At 42.8% G+C, this 19,511-nt stretch overlaps 1 long non-coding RNA gene across 2 annotated transcripts in view; it reads left to right on the forward strand.

Moving 5' to 3' along the window:
- LOC122555356 (uncharacterized) overlaps window positions 1-19,300 on the forward strand; it is a 45,682-nt gene extending 26,382 nt beyond the window's left edge. For both annotated transcript variants that reach the window (XR_015758743.1, XR_015758744.1), the window contains 2 exons: window positions 17,962-18,048; window positions 19,241-19,300. This is a non-coding gene — a long non-coding RNA (uncharacterized LOC122555356). The remainder of the gene's footprint in view (window positions 1-17,961; window positions 18,049-19,240) is intronic.
- The last annotated feature ends 211 nt before the right edge of the window (window positions 19,301-19,511 follow it).

The raw sequence follows: 19,511 nt of genomic DNA on the forward strand, positions 1-19,511 counted from the left end.
ACTCTGCCTTCCAGGGCCTGGACTCCCCCACCATCAATGCATGGTTTAAGATTCGTCCCCCCCTCCACACCCCACCTCACCAAACCCCAGAGAGGGAGGGTCAGAGGGCCATTGCTACAGCCATGGACCATTCTGTCAAGGAACTGCCCATTTTCCATGAGAGACATGGCAGCTGTGATCACACATCACTTTTAAAAATGCCTTCCTTAAATAGCAGCACCCAGCTGGAGAAGGATGCTAGCCACCCTTGGGCACTTCCAGTTGATCTTCTGGCACCCCATCCTGACATGATCTGCCTCCAGGAGGATCATTCAGCTAGGCAGACCTCAGGAACCATCGGATTCAGGGCCCAGAAATGGTTGATCATTGCTAGTAAAATGGTCATTTTGCTGGCTCTTCATGGTACCACTAGATGGAGCACTTCACACTGACAGCATTTTGACAGCACAAGAGAAACAGCAGAAGTATCAGTGCAGGTCCCCACATTCGCACAGTGGTTTTAGTGATGCCACTTCCCCAGACCTCCCCAGAAATGGTGGGCTAGTGGTATTATTACTAGACTATTCATTCAGGGAAAGCACAGCAGGTCAGGCAGCATCCGAGGAGCAGGAGAATCGATGTTTCGGGCCAGAGCCTTTTATCAGGAAAGGCTCTGGTCCGAAACATCGATTCTCCTGCTCTTAGGATGCTGCGTGACCTGCTATGCTTTTCCAGCAACACAGTCTCGACTCTGATCTCCAGCATCTGCAGGCTTCACTTTCTCCTATTCATTCAGGGATCCAGGTTTGAATCCCATCATGACAGATGGCGGAATTTGAATTCAATAAAAATATGGAATTAAGAGTCTAATGATGACCATGAAACTGTTGTCAATTATATTTTAACACAATCCTGTGTTTCCAATCAGTGTTACTGATATTTCTGCAATGTTGAGAACTCTGCAGAGACTGGGAAGAAGGCCCATGCCCCTTGAAGCTGACACATTCTCCCAGTCGAGCAAGTAAGATTCCATCAGAGTGTAAACCTGTTGAATTACATTCATACCACACTGCATTTAGACTCAGTTCTGTAAGATTTGCATATTGACCTCCTGATACTTACAATGCCAAATCCAATTCCCCCACTCTGTCAACGTATTTTGGAAGCTTGTTTTTTTGTTCCTTAATTTTTTAATTGCTTGTTGGCATCACTGGAAATACCAACCGTCCATCCCCCATTGCCTATATACTGAGTGGCTTATTAGGCCATTTCTGAGGGCAATTAAGAGTCAAACATGTTGCTGTACGCCTGGAGATCTATGTAGACCAGACCAGGTAACGACAGCACACGTCCTGGTCTCCATTACTGAGGCTAATTTACAATTCCACATATTATTACTCACCAGCCACTGTGGTGGAATAGTGACCAGAACACATTGTAGGTCTTTGAATTTCTTCTTATATGCATTCATGAGACGTGTGCATCCCTGACTAACATTGATTGCTGATCACAAATTAGCTTGAGGAAAGTGCAGTTCGTGTGCTGTAAGTAGCCCTACAATACTGTTAGGGAGGGAGTTCCAGGATTTTGATTCAGTGACATCGGAAGAAGTCTGGTATAATTCCAGTTCAGGATGGAGAATGGTTTGGGGTAGAACTTGCAGTTGGTGGCATTCGCATTGTCTATTGTCTTTCTCAGGCAGAGGTTGTGGATTTGGAAGGTGCTGCCAAAGGAGCCTTGGCGAGTTGCTGTAATGCATCTTTTATATGGTGCACACTGTGAATGGATGGTGAAGGGAGTGAACATTGAAGTTGATGGATGGGCTGGTTTATCCTGGCTGGTGTTAAGCTTCTTGAGTGTTGCAGAGGTGGCTGCTATTCAGACAAGTGAAAACTATTCCATCACACTCCTGGCTTTTGATCTCTTGATGGCAATTAGCAGTTGGCGAGTTAGGAGCTGAGTCACTTGCCACAATATAATCTGCGTCTGATCTGCTCTTGTATTCATGGCCAGTCCAACCCAATTCTGACCAGAAATATTGCCCAGGATTCTGGATTAGGGGTGCTGCTGCCTGAACTGCTGTGCTCTTCCAGCACCCCTAATCCAGAATCTGGTTTCCAGCATCTGCAGTCATTGTTTTTACCTCGTTGATTATTGCCCAGGATGTTGATAGTGGGAGGTTCAGTGATAGTAACACCATTAAATGTTAAGGGATAGTGGTTAGTTTTTCTCTCATTATTACCTGGAACTTGTATGGTGTTTCTACAATCGAGTGGCATTTCCATTGTGTCAATGTCCCCTCCTCAAAGTTTAGATTAATATGAACCTTCAGCATGAATTATGGTTAAAGATAATGTCAGAAACCCAGAATAGAAGATTAAGTTTGAAGTTTCCTTTGTTATAGTTTTTATGATCCTTTTGTGCTGCAAATTTCACTGATCACTAGACTACAGAGAGAGCACAAGACAGTTGGGTTAGTTCAGGACTAAGGTGCTGAATAAAGTGCTGGCAATAATATCAATGAGGCAGGGACCCTTTTCTTTACTCCAAATGGCTCCACTATTCATAAATGAGACAAACAGAAAACATCAAATTACATTATTAATTATTCTGTTTAAAATTCCTTCTTTTGTACAAAACATATCAACTATTAACATGTAAGTCAGATCAGGCCAAGGCTTCGTGTAATTGTGTGTGTATCTCACAGACTGTCTGTCAGCATTCCCCCAGGGCTATGCTTTGGAATTAGGAGCTCTGCAATAGAATGGTGTGGATGGCTTTAATTTTCCATCTTTGGAAAAGGTGGCAATGTGCCTGAGGAGGGTTGCAACCTTTAGCTTATACTGTGGGATTTTTTTACGTTCAGCCTACCTTCTGATCGTAGATCACAGGTAATGGCAACTAAAAGGATACTTTTTGCATCTAATCCAATCTCCTAGAAAGATTAGCAAATTCTGTCCACATAAGAATTTGGTGGTGTAGTTTCTTTTTAGTGCTCTGATGACAGGAGCATGAAAGTTTGATGTGGGAGAAGTGGGTTTTGGCTAATGGAGCAGCGGCAATTTTTCTGGGTAAAGTGGGATCTGAACCAATGGGACAGTCTCCACCTGAACCATGCTGGGGATGGTATTCTTACTGACTACACACATGGGAAGTTGAGAGAATATTAAACTAAGTTTGTGAGAAGATTTGTAGCTCAGGTGCTCGTTGTTGTGGTTCTGTTCGCCGAGCTGGGAATTTGTGTTGCAGACGTTTCGTTCCCTGTCTAGGTTACATCCTCAGTGCTTGGGAGCCTCCTGTGAAGCGCTTCTGTGATCTTTCCTCTAGCATTTGTAGTGGTTTGAATCTGCCGTTTCCGGTTGTCAGTTCCAACTGTCCGCTGCAGTCGCCGGTATATTGGGTCCAGATCGATGTGCTTATTGATTGAATCTGTGGATGAGTGCCACGCCTCTAGGAATTCCCTGGCTGTTCTCTGTTTGGCTTGTCCTATAATAGTAGTGTTGTCCCAGTCGAATTCATGTTGCTTGTCATCTGTGTGTGTGGCTTTCCTGTATACCTTTGTGGTGAATTCTCCGTTCGGTGTTCTCTGTACCATCACGGCTAGGAATGGGAGTTGGTTGTCCTTTTCTTCCTCTCTAGTGAATCGGATAAAAAAAAATAGAGAACACACACCGGATCATCAACGCCACACTCACAGGAATCCAATTCACTAGAGAGGAAGAAAAGGACAACCAACTCCCATTCCTAGCCATGATGGTACAGAGAACACCGAACGGAGAATTCACCACAAAGGTATACAGGAAAGCCACACACACAGACCAAGTCCTAAACTACAAAAGCAACCACCCCAACACACACAAAAGAAGTTGCATCAAGACACTGTTCGAGAGGGCCACAACACACTGCAGTACACCAGAACTGCAAAAAAGAGGAAGAAGAACACCTATACAATGTATTCGCCAAAAACGGATACCCGCGCAATTTATTCAACAGATGCCTAAGGGAAAGACAACAGAACGAGGACATGCCACAACCCAAAGGACTAGCCACACTACCATACATCAAGAGCATTTCCGAACTGACAGCCAGACTACTGCGAAAGAAGTCAAAGTGCAAACAGAAAGAAAGAAATACAATCTAGAAGCCATTACAGAGACCTGATAAACTGGACTATAACCCAAATATTGAAGAATACAGGACATTTAGGAATGAAAGGAAACTCGGAAAGGTAGAGGGTTGCTCTGATAGTTAAAGATGGTAATAGCACAATAGAGAGGGATGACTTAAATTCAACCAAAATTTGGAAACCATTTGGGAGAAATGAGGAACAATAAAGGCAAGAGGTCACTTGTGGGATTTGTCTACAGTAACAGTAACCACTACTTTTCCTGAGATCCTTCCTCCCTTCCATTTCCTGATTCATCACTGCTTCTGGGATGTTACATGTGTCCTCTATAGTGAAGCCTGATGAAGAATACCTGCTTAATTCATCTGTAATTCCTTATTTTTCATGGTTAATTCTCCAGCCTCACTTTTTGTGGGATAAAATTCACTTTGTTAACTCTTCATTTTTAAATATTTATGAAACCTCTCACTGTCTGTTCTTATATTTCTAGCTAACTTTGTTTGTAATCTTAGTTTTTCTTGCAAAGACTACATATATTAGTTTTCTGCATTTTTGATTGTGGACTGAAATGGAAAAAGGACTACTTTAAAAACCAAGGATTGTGGAAGGGATAACGGCACTTTTTAAAAACAGGTTGCTGACACTCAGTATAGGTACTGTTTACACTGCTGCTTACAAAAGCAACTGGGGTTTGAGGGTGGGGGTGGAGGTACGCGCAATAACTGCAGTTGAGCTGGAGTCAGAAGGTATGTACAAGTACAGATCCAGCTTTGAACAAGTAGCTGATTGGCCTGGAGAAACATGGCCAGTCATTGATGCCAAAGACCTTCTGTCTGTCAACAAGGTTGCTGAGCAGCTTGTGGGTATGAGCATGATACACAGGAGCCTTTAGATCTATGGAAAGTATGGTGCTGTCTTTTCTCTGCAGTCAAAAGCATCTGAAGCCAATAGACAATAGACAATAGGTGCAGAAGTAGGCCATTCTACCCTTTGAGCCAGCACCACCATTCATTATGATCATGACTGACCATCCTTAATCAGTATCCTGTTCCTGCCTTATCCCCATAACCCTCGATTCCACTATCCTTAAGAGCTCCATCCAACTCTTTCTTGAAAGTATCCAGAGACTTGGCCTCCACAACCTTCTGGGGCAGAGCATTCCATACACCCACCACTCTCTGGGTGAAGTTTCTCCTCAACTCTGTTCTAAGTGGCCTACCCCTTATTTTTAAACTGTGTCCTCTGGTTCAGGACTCACCCATCAGCGGAAACATGCTTCCTGCCTCCAGAGTGTCCAATCCTTTAATAATCTTATACGTCTCAATCAGATCCCCTCTCAGCCTTCTAAACTCAACGAGGTAAAAACAATGACTGCAGATGCTGGAAACCAGATTCTGGATTAGTGGTGCTGGAAGAGCACAGCATCCAAGGAGCTTCAAAATCGACGTTTCGGGCAAAAGCCCTTCATCAGGAATAAAGGCAGTGAGCCTGAAGTGTGGAGAGATAAGCTAGAGGAGGGGAGGGGTGGGGAGAAAGTAGCATAGAGTACAATGGGTGAATGGGGGAGGGGATGAAGGTGATAGGTCAGGGAGGAGAGGGTGGAGGAGAGGGTGGAGGGTGGAAAAGGAAATAGACAGGTAGGACAAGTCTGGACAAGTCATGGGGACAGTGCTGAGCTGGAAGTTTAGAACTAGGGTGAGGTGGGGGAAGGGGAAATGAGGAAACTGTTGAAATCCACATTGATGTTTTGGGATTGAAGTGTTCCGAGGCGGAAGATGAGGGGTTCTTCCTCCAGGCATCTGGTGGTGAGGGAGCGGCGGTGAAGGAGGCCCAGGACCTCCATGTCCTCGGCGGAGTGGGAGGGGGAGTTGAAATGTTGGGCCACGGGGCAGTGTGGTTCATTGGTGCGGGTGTCCCGGAGATGTTCCCTAAAGCGCTCTGCTAGGAGGCGCCCAGTCTCCCCAATGTAGAGGTGACCGCATCAGGAGCAACGGATACAATAAATGATATTAGTGGATGTGCCTAAGCATGTACAAGCCCAGTCGCTCCAATCTTTCAGCGTAAGGTAGCCCCACCATTCCGGGAATTGACCTAGTGAACCTACGCTGCACTCCCTCAATAGCCAGAATGTCTTTCCTCAAATTTGGAGACCAAAACTGCGCACACTATTCCAGGTGCGGTCTCACCAGGGCCCTGTACAGCTGCAGAAGAAAGTCAGTTTATTTTCCCTCATCAGTTGCTGTAAGCTGTAGCTTTTAACCAATAAGTCAGAGGCTTTATAAGTTGGAACCAGTTTTTCTGTGCCAGTGAAATATCTGGGGAAGAGAGATCGAGGAACAGCATGTCCTTGAAAGAGAAAAGTATTGTATCAGCAAACCCTGTGGATAGGGACCATTAAATTGCCCTCCCAGCCTTTCACTCCCATAACGCCTATGTTTGTTTTTGTCTGTCTATGTCCATCTCTTTTTGTGTGGGTGGAGGAGATTATAAAGCTGATTTTAGCTTGTAGAATTACCGTACATACTCGAGTAATAGTCACATCTTTTTGACTCCATTTGAAGGTTAAATTTATGGGGTCAGGAATTACATGGATTCTACTTTCCAGGAGCTGAAATTCATGCCTGTCAAAATTCATACCGTACTATTAGCATAAGTCCAACTGATCTGTAAACAAATGAAAAAAAAAATTATGGTAATTCTGAAAACCTGGAGGGGAACTCGACAGCCAACGGACAGGAATACCAAGAGCAGAGCAGAATAACCGGCAGACTGGAAAGCTGGAGCAGGACGTGATAGCCAGCACACTGACTCATAAACATTAATCGGTTATCTGTGAAGAACTAGGTTTACACAAGGTATATAGAAAATTCCTGGTTATTTGGCCAAAAATATAGGGGGTCGACTTTTACGTGAGATCAACTATTACTTGAGCTGTATTCCTGATGAAGGGCTTTTGCCCGAAACATCGATTTTACTGCTCCTCGGATGCTGCCTGACCTGTTGTGCTTTTCCAGCGCCACTCTAATCTAGACTCTGGTTTCCAGCATCTGCAGTCATTGTTTTTACCTATATGTCAACAGTGTAATAATGATTTACCAGTGACTAGACTATTTATTTGTAATAAATAGTTATTCTTGTTAAGTTCAGAAACTTGGTCACAACTTTCTATTAATCTGGAACTGAAAAAGATAACTAAATTGGGAAATGTTGTCTACTTTGATAAAATCTTTTTGTGATGACTGGAATGCGTGGGGTTTGATTTCAAATATATACCCCAGTGAATTATAACATTTCTTCCTTATTAGTTTGTTTTATGTCAGTCTTTACTTTTTTTTATATTCTGTCCAATGTTAAGACCCATTACCTGGGCAGCCTACAGCCAGAAAGACTCAACATTGAGTTCTCCAATTTCAAATAACCTCCCTTCCCATCCCCTGACTCCCTTTCCATCCCCTCCCCCTCCCTCCCAATTCTCTGATCAACCCTTCCTTCCAGCTACCAACCGGATTCATAGCAATTATATGCTATTATTCTTTAAGCTTGATACTACCTTTAATTTCTTTTAATTAACAATGGATCGCAGGTTCCCTCATTGGAATTTCTCATTAGAATGCATCTATTCTTTGTAATCTCAAATATTTATTGAAACATCAGCCACTGCATCTCCTAATCTTTTTTATAGATTTTCTATTAGATTTAGATTTTATTGTCACGTGCACTTAAGTCTGAAAGTACAGGAGTACACTGAAAAGTATATAATGTCACCACACAAGGCGCCATCTTAGGTACAAGTACCCAGGTACAGAATCAAAAGAACAGATAGAAAGAAAGAACAAAGTTAAAAGTTAAACATTGCAGTAATTCTTTGTATTAAGTAGAAAAATAAAGAAATAGAGCTAAAAGTCAAACATTATGGTTGATCAGAAGTGCGTGGCCATGCTGGGACTACACTTCCTACAGGGACTTAATCTCCTCCTCTTTGCCATACTTTACCCACACAGTCTGTTCCAGGAGCAACACACTGGGCCACACTACCACTGAAGTAACCGCTGCCTCTGTCGATCCACTTGGATTATTGATTCGGGCCTAGCGTGTTGCCGCAGCCGTCGACCACCGAGGTTGCCCTGCTGTTGAAAGCCATTAACCACTGCCACAGCCTCAAGTCCTATGCTGGGCCCACCAACATCAAAGATGTTGCTGGTTAGCTTTCGCTATCTTTGCTTTTGTGTCCTCATAATTACCCTGTTTTAAAATTTGAAAATAATAGTCTTGGCTCCATCCCCCTCCCTCAAACTATGTCCAATTTAATCATATTATGATCACTATAACCAAGAGATGTCTTCACTATGGACTCACTATTTAATCCCATCCCTTTGCACAACACAAGGTCTAGTATGTTCTACTCACTGGTTGACTAAGAATGAGCTGTTCTAAGAAACTATCTCAAAACATTCTTGGAACTCTGCTTTCAGGATAACTTTGCCCATCTAATTTTTCTAACCTATATTTGGAATAAAACCACAAGTATTTTTGCTGTACCTTTGTGAAAGTTCCTATTATATTTTCCTTTATACACCAACTAACTGTGGCAACTGTTAGGGGACTGTATATAAATCCCACAACTGATTGATGAACTTTATCGTTTTTGTTACCTCTAGCTTTATCTGCTGATTAACTCTTAGATTTGTACTCTCTATCCCTTCCTATCACAGTTGGTTCATCATTTCCTCATTAGTACATTTCTACTTGCCTTCTATCTACTCTTTGATTCATCACATCTTCCCATATTTAATTCATTGCTCTCACTATTTAGATTAAAGTCCTCTTCACTTCCCTAGAAATGCAGCTCAGTCCCATACTATCCTCAGCATAGTTCAGATGGAGCCCATCTCAAAGGCTCAGATCCTACTTCCCACAGTGCAGATGTGAGCACCCCATTTAATCCACTACTCTCACACCAAGCTCTGAGCTGTGCATTCATTTCTCTTATTTATTCAATCCAGTTCACACCTGACAGGTAATAATCCAGATTATGGCACAGAATCATACAGCAATGAAATAGGCCCTTCTGTTCTACTTGTAGAAGGTATGATCTAGTTGGTCGATGAGAGGAATGAATCCGGTTGGTAGCTGGAAGGAAGGGTTGATCAGAGAATTGGGAGGGAGGGGGAGGGGCTGGAAAGGGAGTCAGGGAATGGGAAGGGAGGTTATTTGAAATTGGAGAACTCAATGTTGAGTCTTTCCGGCTGTAGGCTGCCCAGGCAGAAGATGGGGTGTTGTTCCTCCAATTTGTGGTCTGATTCACTGTGGCAATGGAGGAGGCTGAGGATGGTCATGTCAGAATGGGAGTGGGAAGGCGAATTAAAATGAGCGGTGACCGAGAGGTCAGGTCAGCTCCTGTAGGCCAAGCTGAGATGCTTGGCGAAACATGCCCTGAGTTTATGTTTGGTCTCCCTGGTGTAGAGAAGACCACATCGAGACTACCAGACTCAACATTGAGTTCTCCAATTTCAAATTATCTCCCTAACCATCTCTCAACTCCCTTCCCAGCCCCTCTCTTCCATTCCTCTGATTGACCCTTTCTTCCAGCTACCAATCAATTCATTCCTTCCACTGACCAACCAGATTGTACCCTCCACCTGTGTTCACCTATCCCCATCTTATCACCCTGCTGTCCCCGCCTTTATCTGCAGCTCCCCTTACACCCACTCCCAGTCCTGAAGAAGGGTTTCACCCAAAATGCTGACTTTTCCACTTTCTGATGCTGCCTGGCTTGCTGTGTTTTTCCAGCCTGCTGCTTGTCTACCTTGGATTCCAGCATCTGCAGTTTTTTGTTTCTTGTAGTTTAAAGGCACCAGGCTACGTTCAAATCGAATACAGCAGCATGTGGACTTGAAATTCATTTATTTAATGTTTTAATAATCTGGAATTGAGAGTATGTTTTAGTCATGGTGAGCACATTAATGTTGTTGATCGTTGCAGAAACCCATTAATATCCTTTAGTGAAGGAAATCTGCCATCCTTACTTGGTTTGGCCTACATGTGACTTAAGACCCACAGCAATGTGATTTACTCTTAATCCTGCTCTGAAGTGGGCACTCAGTTTATGTCAAGAGCAATTAGGGATGGGCAACATATACTGAACATATACAGTGACATAATAAAATGAAACATAGCACCAGTTCCTCAGAGTATTCAATTTAGTACTGTTTGAAAAGAGGCAACTTTTAAATAATTCATTGGATGAGGGCCCTTAAGAGTCAACCACATTGCTGTGGGTTGGGGCCACATGTAGGCCAGACCAAGTAAGGATGGCAGCTTCCGCTCCTAAAGGACATTAGTGAACCAGATGTGTTTTCCTCCAACAATGGATTTACAAACATCATTAGACTCTTAATAACAGATTTATATCTACCTCAAACTCCCACCATCTGCCATGATAGGATTTGAACCCAGGTGCCCAGAACATTGTCAGACTAGTGATAATACCACTAGACCATCACTTCCCACTCAGTTCAGCTTTCTAAATGGTACAAGTGATGATCCTATGTTTCAAATGAGCCTAACTCCTGGCTGTCAGACTGATGTAAAAACCAGTGGCCAGGTTTCAAATCAATGCAAAGGAGCTTGAAAAATTTCTGGAGCCCAAACTTTTCTTGCTTTAACATATCAACCAGTATGAGGAGGCTGACCCGTTCAATACTGGGAGGTGAGAATCAGGGCAATGAATGCGTGGCATGAAAGTAGACTTGTAAGAATGTGGATATTGCTTCCATGGGTTGGTTGAGAAAAATAACATAGATACATTAAGGGCAAGTATACGAAGAATATACAGTCAGAAAAGTTGGGTGGGAGCAGAAGCACTATATGAATATATTAAGCAAAATGGCCTGCTTCAGTGTCGTAAATTCGATGCAATTGTTATCTGCTGCAGTACTGAAGAATCTTCAGAGAAAAATGTAACCTTATAAGCAGTTGAGAACTGGTCATTCAAGGACTCTTTCCATTCTGGCTCTGATCCCATGTAGCCCCTGATTTCTGTCATGCAAATTGCAAAGGGTCATTCCTTACACTTTTGGCGTCGCTGTATTTCCTTTCAGTGTGGTTTAGGAGCTGGCATGGACCATGCAGCCAGCTCATGTGAAAATGTCTTTATGATGCCCTTATGAAACTTTATACAATTGTATAAGTTTGCCAAAGTGTTCAATTTAGGTCCAGGCTGAAAGGGTGGCAAATTCTGAAAGGCACCATTTTATGCCATATGTGAGCCATTTACATTGCATTTACATAGTGCGGAGCTGAGGGGTCTCATTAGTTTCTGTATTTGTTCCCTGGTCCTGGCGCAGGCTTCCATCTCAGGCTATATATGTTGAATATCATCCCCTAACAAGAGTGCCAGGACATGCCAACCAGGTAACTCTCCATGTGCCCACCTTGGCAACCCTCCTTTTCCATCCATCAAAAAGTACACCCATGGCTCCATTACCCACCTCCACATTTGGTTTGCTGGTCACTTTACTTTTGTTACGTATTACTTTCAGACCACATGTAACCTTAGTACTGACAGTCCAAAAAAGTGCTTTTCAGAAGTCAGCCAAAGCATTCTGATCATATACAACAATAACTGGTGATTATAGAACATCTTTAACATAATGAAACAACACCTGGGTGGTTTGTATGACAAGACACATTAGAAGATAACTGGACCAGATGAGTGAAAGGTTGATGAAAGAGGCAGATTTTAAGGAGGGCCTAATAGGAGGAAAACAAGGAAGAGGGATGAAGAGATGAGGGGAAGTCATTCTTAAAGCTTGGGTTATAGGTAACTGAAGGTACTAAAGCCAGTGGTGGACAAATTAAAACAGAGAATGCAAAAAAGGTGAAAATTACAGAGGGGCATATATATCTTGGGAAGGTTATGAGGCTAGAGGAGGTTACATAGACACAGCAGTTTTGACCATGATGGATTTAGAATCAAAGATGAAAATTTTCAAATGAAGCTGTTGTTTGACTTGGAACCAGTGCACGCCAGCAAGCAAAGGGTGATGGGGCATTGGACTTACTGTGAATGAAGACTTGGTAGGAGAGCTTTGGACAGCATCAATATTGGAGATTGGGGTAGATTGGAGCAGCTGAATCTAGAGATGTTACAATCAGCCCCCCCACTGAGGTTGCTGTCTTTGTTATAGTTCCACACGGGATGATCCATATCCTTAAAAGTCTGTGTGATGTTGCTGTAGCTTTCAAAAGTATATTTTATCCTGGTTTCTTTTAAGAGAGGGATTGAACAAGAGGTGGTAATGTAAACAGCTTGTGAGGCCTTGGGTATTTTTTTAAAATTTGGAACAATTGAAGCAGCCAGGATGGATGTGGCCAGCTCTCACAGACCAGAAATTCTGTTTTTTTTTAACTTTTATATTCAGCAGAAGCTGCTAGAGTTTTGAGGAAGTAAAAGCTATTTTTTTTCCTTCTCTCTAGAAGCTGGGGTTTCTCTTTTTGCTGCAGGCACTGCATGTGAGAAAATCTGATTTCTGAATTGGCCTTTTTACCAAGGGGTGTATTTATGGAATGTTACTATATTAGAGTCAAGATTAGAGCGGTTTTGGAAATGCACAACTGGTCAGGCAGCATCCGAGGAGCAGGAAAATCGAAGTTTCGGGCAGGAGCCCTTCATCAGAAATCCTGATCAAGGGCTCCTGCCCGAAACGTCGATTTTCCTGCTCCTCGGATGCTGCCTGACCAGTTGTGCATTTCCAAAACCACTCTAATCTTGACTCTAATCTCCAGCATCTGCAGTCCTCACTTTTACCCTGTTACTATATTGGGACAGTTAATTAGTAATAATTACTATATCTATTATTCTGTTAAATTCTCAAATTGAGTTAAGTTGTTCTAAATTTTTTTTGGTTATATGTTAGGTATAGTGTTTGAATAAATTGTGTTTTGCTTGACACTGAGTAATTTGATCAGTTGAATCACATCTGGAACACAGCACTTTACATTTGTCTTTCAAATAAGTAAAAGTTAAGGTCTAGGCTAACTTCTTAAAATATTTTGAGGGGTTTCTGTTTGGGTCCATCACATCTGGCTGAGGAGGGATGAGCCAACTCCTCTTTATTCATCCATCACCTTGGTTGGTTGCACAACGAGTAATTTACAAAGGATCTCTCCACTTATATAATAAATAAATTCATAATGATTTTATGTTTGAAAAGAAACCAAATTACCCAAGATTTCTTGAATTAACAATAAGAGAGTGTTTACTAATTTCTAAATGCTAAACTGATGCAACACATATTGATTAGAAATCAGAGAGGAGTCCAACAGGTTGAAAATTTTTTTAAAAAGATACACAAATTAGTCTCTGAAATCTTCGCGAAGAGTAGATAGTTGAACTTTGCAGCTGTTGCAGTGGAGGTTCCAGGTAGCATACTAACACCTCTATCCGCCATGACCAGGGCCTCCAAGCCTTCCATTTCTTCCTCTCCCAACATCCCCACTGGTACCCTTCCACTGACACACTGATTCGTTTGGCTGAACTGGTCCTCACCCCTAACAATATCTCCTTCGAATCCTCCCACCTCCTCCAGACCAAAGGAGTAGCCATGGGCACCCATATGTGCCCCAGCTATGCCTGTCTCTTTGTCAGCGACGTAGAACAGTCCATCTTCCGTAGTTACACTGGCACCACTCCCCACCTCCTCCTCCCCTACATTGATGACAGCATCAGCACCACGTTGTGCTCCTGTGAGGAGGTTGCGCAGTTCATCAACTTCACCAGCACATTACATCCCAACCTTAAATTTACCCGGGCCATCTCTGACACCTCCCTCCCCTTCCTGGACCTCTCCATCTCCATTAATGATGACTGATTTGAGCATTGACATTTTTTACAAACCCATCGACTCCCACAGCTACCTGCATCACACCTCTTCCCACCCTACCTCCTGCAAAAATGCTATCCCGTATTCCCAATTCTTCCACCTCTGCCGTATCTGCTCCCAGGAGGACCAGTTCCACCACAGAACACACCAGATGGCCTCCTTATTTAAAGACTGCAATTTCCCTTCCCATGTGGTTGAAGATGCCCTCCAACGCATCTCATCCACATCCCGCTCCTCCGCCCTCAAATCCCACCCCTCCAACCATAACAAGGACAGAACCCCCCTGGTGCTCACCTTCCACCCTACCAACCTTCACATAAACCACATCATCTGCTGACAATACCGCCACCTCCAAATGGACCCCACCACCAGAGATATATTTCCCTCCCCACCCCTTTCTGCTTTTCGCAAAGACCGTTCCCTCTGTGACCACCTGGTCAGGTCCACAACGCCCACCAACCCACCCTCCCCTCCTGGCACCCTCCCCAGCCACTGCAGGAATTGCAAAACCTGTGCCCACACCTCCTCCCTCAACTCCATCCAAGGCCCCAAAGATGCCTTCCACATCCATCAAAGTTTTACCTGCATATCCACCAATGTCATTTATTGTATCCGTTGCTCCCAATGCGGTCTCCTCTACATTGGGGAGACTGGACGCCTTCTCGCAGAGTGCTTTAGGGAACATCTCTGGGACACCCCACCGCTTCGTGGTCCAACATTTCAACTCCCCCTCCCACTCTGACAAGAACATGCAGGTCCTGGGCCTCCTCTACCGCCGCTCCCTCACCACCCGACGCCTGGAGGAAGAACGCCTCATCTTCCGCCTTGGAACACTTCAACTCCAGGGCATCAATGTGGACTTTACCAGATTCCTCATTTCCCCTTCCCCCACCTCACCCCAGTTCCAAACTTCCAGCTCAGCACCATCCTCATGACCTGCCCTACCTGCCAATCTTCCTTCCCACCTATCCACTCCACCCTCCTCTCTGACCTATCACCTTCAAACACCCCATCTACCATTTGTACTCTTTGCGACCTTGCCCCACCCTCCTTTCTGACCTATCACCATCATCTCCACCCCCATCCACCTATTGTACTCTTTGCTACCTTCTCCCCAGCCCTACCCCCCTCCCATTTATCTCTCCACCCTGGAGGCTCCCTACCTCCATTCCTGATGAAGGGCTTTTGCCCGAAACGTCAATTTTCCTGCTCCTCAGATGCTGCCTGACCTGCGGTGCCTTTCCAGCACCACTCTGATCTAAACAGCTGAACAGATGATTTTCAGGATTCTTGTTTTTGTGTGCTTTGTCCTGATTCCTTTTTAAACTGATTTGCAGCATTTCAAATGAGAGAGGTTCTCCTTTTACAAGTAAAAGTAGGATGATTGAGGGATTGCTCTTTGACTGTGACCTTCATAACATGCTAACACTTCGAGTCATAAAGTCATAGAGATGTACAGCATGGAAACAAACCCTTTGGTCCAACCCGTCCATGCCGACCAGATGTCCCAACCCAATCTAGTCCCACCTGCCAGCACCCGGCCCATATCCCTCCGAACTCTTCCTAGTCATATACCCATCTAAATGCCTCTTAAATGTTGCAATTGTACCAGCCTCCACCACTTCCTCTGGCAGCTCATTCCATACACGTACCACCCTCTGCTTGAAAGAATTGCCCCTGAGGTCTCTTTTATATCTTTCCCCTCTCACCCTAAACCTATGTCCTCTAGTTATGGACTCCCCGACCCCAGGGAAAAGACATTGCCTATTTACCCTATCCATGCCCCTCATAATTTTGTAAACCTCTATAAGGTCACCCCTCAGCCTCCGATGCTCCAGAGAAAACAGCCCCAGCCTGTTCAGCCTCTCCCTATAGCTCAAATCCTCCAACCCTGGCAACATCCTTGTAAATCTTTTCTGAACCCTTTCAAGTTTCAGAACATCTTTCTGATAGGAAGGAGACCAGAATTGCATGCAATATTCCAACAGTGGCCTAACCAATGTCCTGTACAGCCGCAACATGACCTCCCAATTCCTGTACTCAACACTCTGACTGATAAATCCAACAGTGGCCTAACCAATGTCCTGTACAGCCGCAACATGACCTCCCAATTCCTGTACTCAATACTCTGACTGATAAAGGAAAGCATACCAAATGCCTTCTTCACTATCCTATCTACCTGTGACTCCACTTTCAAGGAGCTATGAACCTGTACTCCAAGGTCTCTTTGTTCAGCAACACTCCCCAGGACCTTACCATGAAGTGTATAAGTCCTCCTCAGATTTGCCTTCCCAAAATACAGCACCTCACATTTATCTGAATTAAACTCCATCTGCCACTTCTCAGCCCATTGGCCCATCTGGTCAAGATCCTGTTGTAATCTGAGGTAACCCTCTTCACTTTCCATTACACCTCCAATTTTGGTGTCACCTGCAAACTTACTAACTGTACCTCTTATGCTCGCATCCAAATCATTTATGTAAATGTCAAAAAGTAGAGGACCCAACACCGATCCTTGTGGCACTCCACTGGTCACAGTCTGAAAAACAACCCTCCACCACCACCCTCTGTTTTCTACCTTTGAGCCAGTTGAAGCCAGTCTGGTACTTAAGAGATTGTTTGATCCCACTAGTACACTCCAGTAGAGTTGAAGCTTGATTTTTAATCCTTGTTCTTGTACATTCTTCAAAAGGAAAAACATCATGTTTCTGCAGTTTGGGACACCATCTACACAAAGTGGATTGCTTTTGAATGCGGAGTCATCAACCCTGCTTTATCTTTATATTTATCACAGTACAATCTGTTTGAAGTTTCTTTGACATTTTTAGGTACTACATTTCTTCAATACAAACACTTTTTTTAACACTTGCAGTTATTGTCTATGTAGCAGTTCTCTTGTGAAAAAAAATACATTTTGGAATTAAGAGTTAAAAATGTCCATAGTACTTTGGGGTTATAACCCTTGGTCATGGTAGAGTTTTAGCAGCATATGATCTGAGACAGTGGGAAGGGGTGGCGAGGTGTTAGGGCAAGGACATCATTGACGATGAGCTGGTTCAGGAGTAATGGACACTCTTTAAATTATATCTTTCTTTATTTTTCTTATTCTTAAAATATTCAAAATGACACTGAAACATGGCGGCACGTAGTATATTTTACTGTTTTTCTCACTGAAAAATATATACCACAATAATAGCTTTCACTCATTCAATGTCAGGCACTATAAGGATGTAATACATGGTCTTAGTGATGAAACAACGATGAGATCAGAAGCTTACTCTAGGCTTAACTGTGATACCAAGTTTGTGAAGAGAATGGCTTAAACTCAGACTGTTACCAGGGATATGGGCAGAAACTAGCTATAGAAATTAGAGAATAGAGATTGGAATGGGGACAGAAAACAACTTCATCAGTGTTCTCAATACTTAATTGGGTCTTTATCATTTATCACAAAGGTGATGCAATGGCAACACCACTGGACGAGAGATCCATCTGCCTGGACTAATTGTTGTATTATTGTAAGGTTCTACACACAAAAAAACTTGAAAGTTAAAGTTTTGCTGAGCTTAATCGAATAGCATTTCAAAGAGCTAATACAGGTATGCTGGGTGAGTGGCCAGCAACTGCACTGAGCATTTTATGATTTGAGATATGCACTGCATCTGAATAACAATCAGGGCTGGCTGATGCTCCCACCCACCCCTGCCACCACCCCTCCAATCTCCTTAGTGAAGTCATACTGAGGCCAAGGTGAGAGGCCAACTAACTCAGTAAAGAAGGCAAGGATGAGCCTAAGCCTCTTTGTTCTCCATGGCTCAGCAGCAAACAAGGTGGTGTATTTGCTTATTAGAGCTTGTGTAATATTTGATAAAACAGTTGGCAGCGGATTAGACATAACTAAGATATGTTTATCATGCAGTAAGTAATTTTTGATCTGTTTATAAATGAGTTTATCAATCCCTCTCATTCAAGGTTTCAAGGTTACTTGCTGGAACAGGTCACTTATATACGACAACAATTTTGATATTGCTTCTGATTTTAAGCTTCTAGGTCGTCCTGGTAAGTAGCTGTTTCAGTAATAAGTGAATATTACTTATATTTTCTTGATTAATTGTAAAATCTACACAGATTTTTACATGAGAAAAAAGTTATGTCTATTACACCTTTCATTATATTTATTTTCCTTGTTGATTTTATGGTTATTATTTAATTCCTCTTGAGATAATTTTTTTTTGATTTTAACATTAAAATATGAAACTCAAAAAGCACCACGTCTGTAATCTCAGTGTTAAGCTATTACTAAAACTGCCGAGTAAACAGGATGTTGTACCATATTGTACAGTCACTATATAACTCCCGGCTATCATTCAGCTTTATTACTGTATTATTTGGAAAAAAAATTGTACTCTGGATAAACTAATAGGTCTGTTTAGGTCTTCGTAAATGTTTAGACCAAGGGCGTTAAAACAACAGTCAGTGGGTTATAATATCTCGTTCCAAACCCTTACAGTAAAGCCCAGGGAATTGAATTGCCATTTATGCTTTAATTTCCTACTGGCTAGTTTGTTCTTTTACAATTCTATTTATCTTAATGCTGCTTTTTAAATTATGGATACACTATACATTAGAAAATCATGTTCAGCATACTTTAATTGGAATGCTGTAAAAATGCTAATGAAGCAACTCTCATAATATCAGGACATTCCGTAACCATTCGCAGACCATTAAATTCTTTCAAAGTGGAGTTGTTGCAGTGTAGAACAGAGTGGCCTGTAACTTATACATTTCCGTGCTACATTAACAGCAGATGTAAGTGACCAATCTTATTCAATGATGGTGGTTGAAGGTTAGTACTTGCCAGGATGCCAGCAGAGTATTCCTCTACTGTTCCATGAACTGTGACATGGAATCTTCTATATTTACTGCAATGAAATGGCGGAGCCTCAATTTAACATCTCATCTGACAATTTGATGAATGTGGCACTCCTTCCAAACTGCACTGAAGTGATATGCTCAATTAAATGCTTGTGTTTATCATTTTGCACTTTATCCTCCAATCTTTTGATTCAAAGGAAAGAGTGCTCCTGCGTGCTGAATAAAACATATAGTCCTTTAGTCTTCACTTAGACGAGCACAAAAACACTTCCTATGCAAGACCACAGGTTTTCTTTGACAAACCTCTTTCTCATTGAGGAAGCCTGGCTTCTGATGTCAGTGTTAAATTTTGTTTCATTTTACTTGTTCTGTATAGGTGACCCTTTCAAAAGTGGGGAGAGAAAGTTGGTGGAAAGATGGCTTTGGTTTAGTACCCAAACCATCCTTATCAGAAACAGGAGGAGGACAGCATGGATAGGACAAAGGTGTCAGCTGAGGAAATGTAAGTGATGGTCATTCTCAATGATTCTGGGAGTAATTGTGTGGTTCTGAGTTACACTACGAGGAAGCTCCTTGTACTAAATGATCCCAGTCAGAGGAGTGGCAAGGAAACCATAGTAACTGTGTTCCTGGAATGTGAATGAGTT

This window comes from Chiloscyllium plagiosum, unplaced genomic scaffold (genome assembly GCF_037043375.1).
Source record: "Chiloscyllium plagiosum isolate Xiang-an unplaced genomic scaffold, Cpla_swu_hap1 HiC_scaffold_12, whole genome shotgun sequence".
In the NCBI taxonomy this organism is placed as follows: Eukaryota; Metazoa; Chordata; class Chondrichthyes; order Orectolobiformes; family Hemiscylliidae; genus Chiloscyllium; species Chiloscyllium plagiosum.